General features: G+C 47.3%; 1 long non-coding RNA gene across 5 annotated transcripts; it reads left to right on the top strand.

Annotated features, from left to right (window-relative positions):
* Positions 1-1,257: 1,257 nt before the first annotated feature.
* Positions 1,258-5,893, top strand: LOC123183417 (uncharacterized). Of its 5 annotated transcripts, none has more exons than XR_006492528.1 (6): positions 1,258-1,537; positions 3,071-3,523; positions 3,713-4,019; positions 4,115-4,324; positions 4,448-4,930; positions 5,014-5,893. It is a non-coding gene; the product is annotated as an uncharacterized lncRNA (long non-coding RNA). The 5 variants fall into 5 exon arrangements; XR_006492527.1 differs by having other exon boundaries at positions 3,694-4,019; XR_006492525.1 differs by having other exon boundaries at positions 3,071-4,019; positions 5,014-5,223; positions 5,337-5,893.
* Positions 5,894-8,117: the final 2,224 nt, after the last annotated feature.

Genomic DNA, 8,117 nt, shown 5'->3' with positions numbered 1-8,117 from the left:
GAAATATTCACCTGTTTCGCGAGAGTACAGAGCGAAGGGGGACGCGTGTTTTCCTCTGCGACATTGTCCCCTCTTGCCATAGAAAATCCCATCACCTCCCGCCTCAACATCCGCCACTTTAGCGCATCAATGGTCGAGGAATACCTCATGTCGGTTTGGGCGGACTAAGACCCACCTTAAACGCTGGTTGGAGGATGAACTCGAAGCAGGAGCGGTGGATTTGGACCCGCCCTCGATGACGAGGTCAACTTAGAAGATGGTGATTTCGCAAAAAAAAAAAAAAAAAAAAACTTAGAAGATGGTGAATGGCCGGGGCATGACAAGGCTGTGGAGGTCTGTTGCTACGCCCTCACATGAAGTAATGCCGACGCCCGCGCATGACATACATGGAATGGAATGAGGCCTGTTTCCAACAGACTGTGGCCTCCAACGCCACATTCCAAGTTAGCCTCCCGCAACTCAAAGGGCCTATCTAGCACCCTGCGTCTGGAATTACTCCCTCCGTCCCATAATATAAGAGCGTTTTTTACACTACACTAGTGGCAAAAACGTTCTTATATTATGGGACAGAGGAAGTAGTAGTCGCTCAAATGTGTGTAGATCAGTAGATGCCTGTTTGAGCGAAAACTAATTTTGGATCGAGGGAGTTGTCAGTAGCTTTTTTAGGCAACCAACTAGTTTTTTTAGGGGTAGGCAACGGACAGATTTGGGTGCGCGTGAACTCTTTATGAATAGTAAATTCAAACAGAATGCTAGAAAAAAATCTGAATTCATTTTTTAATATACATATTTAACCGGTATACTCGCATATGAAGTTTCACGAAGAAATCACATCCGTGGTAATGTGGGCAAAAATGACAAAATCGAAGCTATATTAAAGAACACTGTTTTGTTTAATGAATTGCATGGTTGCGTTTGTAATTCATTCACTAAGAATATCATGGGTGTCAATACATCATGAAACTTGACACGTGAGTAGGATGATCGACAAAGGTTCATGCCGCGAAATTTCAGAAATTTTAATTTTTTTTTCTTATTTTTTCATGAATTTACTATTCATGTGGGTGCGCGCGCATCCATGTCCACCTTTGTATCTTCGGTAGGCAACCAACTAGGAGTAGTAGTTTTTTTTTAGAACACACTTTTTTTTTAGAACACACATGGCACCACACTCGGCTGGGCCACAAACCGGCACCAGCGAGCGAGACACGGCCCACGCTGGCCTGGCCTGGCCGTATCTCCTTGGTCCGCCCGCAGCCCAGCCGAGCCCGAGAGCAATTCCCCTCCTCACTCTCGGAGCCGGCCACCACCGGAATCCCCCCGCCGGCGGTGTCGGGGGGCTGGGGCACCAAGGCGTAGCAGCACGAGTGGCACCTCATGGCGGACCTCCTCCCGCCGCTCCTCAACGACCCACGTCTCCACCTCCACGACGGGCTGCCTTGAGTGTGAGGCGGCCAGAGTTGTCCTTCAACTTGTGCGCGTCAGGTCCGGGCCCATGGAGGGCGAGCCGGGGGTGCTCGTGCAATTGAGGAACACGGTGAGATTTTCCACACCCACCCTGAAATCATCTCCCCTGTTTTTTTAGACTTGCACAGATCGCTACAACCTTCAGTTCACCATCTGGTGGTGGCTGAATGAATGAAAGGCCTATTTATTTAGAATTATTATTACTCCCTCCGTCCCATAATATAAGGGCGTTTTTTTACACTACGCTAGTGTCAAAAACGCTCTTATATTATATTATGGGACGGAGCAAGTAATTATTAAGCCTGCCTGCCTGCCTTGGGTTCCTATGTCTGTTTGACTAGTGTACCATCTACTCTGATAAATCAAGCTACTTTGGCTTTCTGGGAGTTGAGTTGTTTCCCACAAGTTCACATTACAAGCAATTGAGCCAGCTTTTTGCTACACAGTAAGTAGAATCGAGCAACCTCATCCATGCCTGTTTCTTACTTTTACTTACTGAACTGTTTTTGTTTGTATGCTGGATGCAACAAGTGATCAATTACAGCAGATCCCTGTAAGCAATTACTACAAATCCAGTAAGTAGCGAACTATGTTGCCTACACAACACCTATGCAGCACTTCTTATGTACAATTGTACATGACCTGATTTTACACAACAAAGTTCATATGCACACATCATAAGTCCCAGGCAGCAATACCCCAAGGCCATTAGCCCCGGCCTTTGCCCACAACCTCCCTTCCTCTTTGACCCTGGATAGATGAAGGTCAGCTGTCCAGCACCGGGTACATTGCTGGATACATAAACATACCCAGCACGCCTCGCTGGTCAGCGATGTGCCTCGCCCCAACCCTCACCAGCGGTGTTCTTGAATCGCCAAAACTTGATGCCATTGGAGTCCGTGTCATAGCCTACAATCAGGACATAGTGCACGAACATGCCTTCGCTTTTGGGTGCAGCTGGTGGCGAGTCAATAATACCTCCTTTATACTCTCGGAAGCTCTGCGAGCACTGCAATCGAATGATAACTGGCTGTTGCGCCACTGCCGCCTCCAAGGACTCTTCAGTAGGATTGATGATGGTTTTGAAACCTGTGATTGACGCTGCTGGTGCCTTATTTTTCTTGCAACCTAGTATACGTTCCCGGCCCATGTAGCCATAGTCTGATTCTCTGGACAGACCATTTTTCTGTACGTACTCAAGCGCATTTTCAGTGTAGCCACCCGCACATCCGAAGCTTTTTGTGTCACAGTCGATTAACTCTTGAACTGATAGCACAAGTAACTCCTTCGTTTTGATGTAGTGTAGAGCCTCAATAGCTGCTACAACCACCATAGCCCAGCAAGAATCTGCCACAAGGAGTTCAAAAAATGAATAGAAATAAACATAAACATGTTCTATTTAATTGCATGTTATCAATAGGCGCTACTTCAGCCCAGTGCACTTTTAATGTCAATTCTCCTTTAGTTGTGCAATACAAATAATTTCACATATATTAACAGAAGAGTGCCATAATTACATTTATCTTTGTATGCATTGGTGCAACATGTGTTAGATTAATTAAATTTCCTAATTAAATAATGAAGACTGATATACTTACGACAGCTCTTTTGATGCCTCACTGCACGGGAGACGGCACCAGCCTCAACCCAGTCCACTCTTGGTGATCTATGTTCCGGCTGAGCGATGCAAGGCGGAGCATACAGGCCATTGCATGAAGAACTGATGATCTGTCTAGTCATCATATGCCACAACTGTAGTCCAAGGGCTCCGATTGAAGCGACAGCTATTGCAATATTGGGACTGCGATACCTACAAAAGGATAATTTGTGAGCAATATAAATACAAGCCAACACAAGCATGAAATGGCAATTCAGAGTAACTATATGTTCAGACTCCACAGCAAAAAGGATTTCATTATAGGGATGGACTCGAAAGAGTGATCTTGTTATCCTCTCAAGTAGAGGAAGAATAATCCCTAGTTCAAAGCTTTTGGTGTTACACATAACACATGATTCCCAGTTGATATGACCCTAGAGCTCCTGGGCGAACGCGAAGGTATGTCGACTTTCAGTGGTACAAACTCCAGAAATTAGTGACTAAAATCTGAACTGATGAGTGTGCATATGGTATTCTCGGTGTGAGGATACTGAATGAATGACAACTTGCACTTATTGAAGATAATTAAGAAGTATTCACATATGCGGATGACCATGATTTCTGGACAGTACTGCTAAATGTTGACAGGCAATTTCACGTTGAAGATTCAGCGATTTCGTAATCAGAATGAGATGTGGCTGCACCAAGCAAAAGTGTTTTCCCTGAGATGAAGGCGTGATACACAAAACTGAAGGCATTGTTGTGTACGTTTGTCATTTAGCAAAAAGGTGTGGCATTCAGAGCAGTTACAGGACCTTCATATTTAGGAGTGATTGTGCGGTAACGACTAGTATCATTTAGCAAACGCGAGCATGTGCTGGATTCATCGTGTGCTCCTGTGATGGTCTGTGCACTGCATGCAGAGGAGATGTGTGCCGAGAAGGCCACCAGAAGTGTAAGTTTCCTTGATCAAGATGTAAAATACATTGCCATTCTTGTTGGCATGGCAAATAAAATTGTTTCTGTCTGACATTTGCTCTGATTTGCAAGGGAGACCGCTCATGAGAGCTAACTTAGACATTGAGCGACATGCCAGCGGAATAGGCACATGAGCAATGTTCGAGCAGTTCGGCCTTATCCTGTATGAGTACAGTGCCTACTAGGTGGAGGAGATAGATAAGGGGAAGGCGTATATATTGCGATACACACAGAAGGAGAGGCGGTGTATAGTGTCGTACAAAGTGAGCATGGTAGATGGAGGTGAGGAGTTGGATTGTGAGTGTGGTCAATTTGCTCACATGGGTCTACTGTGCTGGAGGTACTTTGTGTGCAGAATTTAGTGTATTGTGATTAGTTACTAATGACTTCTTTTTTTATGTTCAGGTGTTTGATTTCATCTGGGTTAAGCAAATCTCGCAGACGCACATAGTAAATCCCGCAGAGGGGCGTCCTTGCTCCTCACCTTACCCATTACCAATAAAAAACCATTCAGTTTCAGCCATTTCAATATTTATACATGAAGGCAATGGAGCTTGTCTGTCTTGACAACACTAGTGTTATGCTTATGACCGTCTTCTGATGCTGCTCAGTAATTGCATGGCTTACGACCATGTTACCATTGCAGTTTTCAAAATATGATTGCATTGCTTATATAGACCAGTCTATGAATGATGTGACTTGTGCTTCTGCTTTGTTCTGAATTTGGGTACATACTAATATCCTGACGACAAATCTGAAGAGATGGAGCAAGATCAGGCTTGGGTGCAAGGACAAATAGAGTGCATTGCGCCATCGGAGGTCAGTACCGCCTCCTCCATGGTTATGGGGCCTGAAGCGGACTCAGCTATCGACGGTGGATTAGCAGTTGTAAGCACAGACCATTAGCTCGTTTCCTCTCTCTGTGTGTGTTTCGTTTTCTCTGTTTTTGATTTATACTATGCAACCTGAAGGTACGGTGCTGGTGCGGGAATCGCCATTGGAACAGAATCTGTACTATAACGGCCCCTATCGTCATCACACTTCCGAACCAGCCATGGCTTAACGGACGGTGTCACTTGTCTTATGTGGGCCACAGGCTCTGAAAAGTGACGAGATACAACAGCCTATACCCGTTGAGTTGGCGATCTGGGAGCGAATAAAGGGGGGAGGACAATGAGCACGTCTGTGCTCGAGCTCAGAACAATACTTTTGGCATGATAGATATCCTGCATGGATGTTTTTCTTTTGTTGTCTTCCTTTAGAGATGTCTGAATGTTGGTGCTTGGTTTGGCAGGAAAGTGAGGGCTGTCACGAATAAGGAAGGCATTGAACTTGGCAGGGAATATGGGCGCTTGTTTGAGGCGCAAAATCCAAAGTGGATGTGGAGCACCGGCTTGATGGATCGTAGCAAGTTTGTGTAACGCTGATGGATTACCAAGGGGCCGGGCTAAGCTACTGGATTGAGAGAGTGCAACATGCATGTTTCCTCATGGAAGAAATTAAAAGGTGAAGGTCATGGAAGAAAGATTCATCAGAGTAAAGTAAACCAGGGATGTCATCTATCATCGGCATGCATGGGTGAAAGATGGAAGAAAGATCTCAAGGGAAGGGTCATGGGTGAATCCATTAATCCAGGACTTGAATTTTGTACATGCATGTTACTCTAGTGCTTAATTACTTTTGAGTGCCTTATTTACTTGTTGCTTTCCATGAGAGCAACAAACTTATCCTCCTTCAGTTGATGTAAAGCAGGATGGCACCCTGAGATGCTTCTGTTTGTATTGTATATATATATGGTGTGCAACCATTTTTGACATGTGTGTGACAACAATTTGATCTTAATTACCATGATTATTTCTCTACCGAAAGCCCCCCAAGATCGATGTACCTAATAATATACTAGTATGTTGTTTCCCTTTTCTCTTTACAGGATACATTATACTACCTCCGTGCCAAAATATATGACGTTTAGCCTACCAAAACGTCATATTTTGGCACGGAGATAGTAGATGGGAATTATGATTCTCGCGGCGGAAACAAGGCAAGAAAGAAACTAGCTAGCAGCTGGGTTGTTCATTATCGCTAATTGATGGAACTAAGCTATAGCTAGTTCAATGTGGGTAATTTTAATGAAGCTCGATTAATTATAATGATGGACCCAACAAGCTAGCTAGGCAAGATGTAATTAGTTTCGGCTGCAAGAAACGGAAAGAAACTAGTCCAAGCAGAGCGATCAAATGGGATTGCTTGCTACTATGTTGGTAGCTGATTAATTAAGCTCTAGCTAGCAAGAAGGTTGATTATGCAATGCAATGCATGCTACCAACCTCGTGAAGAAGTGGAATCGGTGGCATGAACTGGGGATCGCAGCGACGCCCCGCATCCCCCTCTGCAACTGCTGCTGCGGGCGGCAGCGCAAGAAAAGAATGGCGATCGGGGTCAGCGATAGGGTTTAGAGAGAGAGAGAGAGCGCGCGCAGTAGCCTCCAGCCGGCCGGCGTCCACGGCGATCGCGACCGCGCCGCCATTGCCCGGCCGCAGAACCGGGACGAGAGAAACGTCCACGCCCGTCGTCGCTGTAGAGGCCTTGCGCCGCCCTCCGGCTCCGCCGCGATTGCCCCACCGCCGTTGAACCGGCGCGTGACAAACGTCCACGCCCGCCCGTGTAGAGGCCCGCAGCCGCCCTCCGCCACCGCCGCCATTGCCCCGCGGCCGTGGAACCGGCGCGTGAGAAGCGACCACGCCCGCCCGTGTAGGGGGCCCTCCGCCGACGCCGCCATAGCCCCGCCGCCGCGGAACCGGCTCGTGAATGCTCGCGCGTGCAGAGGCCTCCGCGCCGCCACCACCAGGGCCTGGCGCCGGAAGCGGCGGCTTCATGTCGTCGATCTTGTTCTTGCTTCAGGCCGAGTTTCTTGATGTTGATCTTGATTCGGGACCTTTTTCTTGCCCAGGGTGGGTTCGTTTTCCTTGCCGTCGGCTGAGTCTCCTATCGCAGCCGGGTGGGGACTGGGGACGCGCTCTCGCCTAGAGTTTTCGCTGCCGCCCGGATGCCGTCTTTAAAGCTCCTCCTCCTAGCCGGCCGTAGCCGTAGCGCAAGGTGGGTAGGGCGGCCAATGCATATACAAATTACCGGCAACCTTGAAACCACGCCCTATTACAGAAAAATCCAGCTCTATTACAGAAATGCATTACAAGTACAAATCACCTTGAATATATAAATTACATCGAGGTCTCATGACCACTACGGCACTACCGCTCCCAGAACGCGTTTTCGACAAGTCTACTGGAGCCGGCTTGACATTGTTGACGACAGTCGACAAGTCTTCGCGCACATGCTTGAAAGGAGTAGAGCCACGTTTGTCGTCATTGAGCCCTTGAATAGATTTAAAAGAACTAACACCATTTACCGTCGCGCACGCACAATGAAAAACCCTAACCTTAGCGCTCAAGGAGACGACAGGAAGCTACGCCGGAGCTCCGTCGGCTACGTCCATATGGACAAACTCGAGGAGGATCGGGGTCCAAAAGATAAACTCAAAGAAGAAGAAGCATCACCATATGCCCTAGTGCCACACCCGCGAAAGACTAAAAAACCCTAACCTAAACTACTAGCAAGAGCAAAGGCAACGGGATTCCCTTCCCCGCCACCGGCCGTCAGAGCGGCATGTAGAGAGGGGGGGGGCGAATACACTGGCTCGTCGGTGAAGTCTGGAGGGGAGAGTTTGCCCTAGCCGCCAAAAGGAGGGGGGAAATGGAGATCACGTAGGACCTAGCCCAATCAAAACAAATACTCAAAACTACGCATACCAAACCATAGCTTCATACCGCCAAAGCTTTTCTACACGCCACCGCCTCAGTCCTCCTTTTCTTCCCAGTCCTGCGGCCTCGTCGGCAGCAAGAGGAGTGAGGACCCCTGGTAATGTCGGCCCGGTTTGGCCTAGGGTAATGTCGGCCCGGTTTGGCCTAGGGTAAATCGTGGTTTAGAGTTTTATTTATTGGGCGGCTGACTAGGCCCGCCACTTCTATAATATTTAGGTATTTTGTATTTTTTTGTGTATTATTTGTTTTAATGTTTT

The sequence above is a fragment of the Triticum aestivum genome, chromosome 1D (genome assembly GCF_018294505.1).
Source record: "Triticum aestivum cultivar Chinese Spring chromosome 1D, IWGSC CS RefSeq v2.1, whole genome shotgun sequence".
Lineage (NCBI taxonomy): Eukaryota > Viridiplantae > Streptophyta > Magnoliopsida > Poales > Poaceae > Triticum > Triticum aestivum.
The sequence above is the reverse complement of the archived record's forward strand: the minus strand, read 5'-3'. Positions and strand labels throughout refer to the sequence as shown.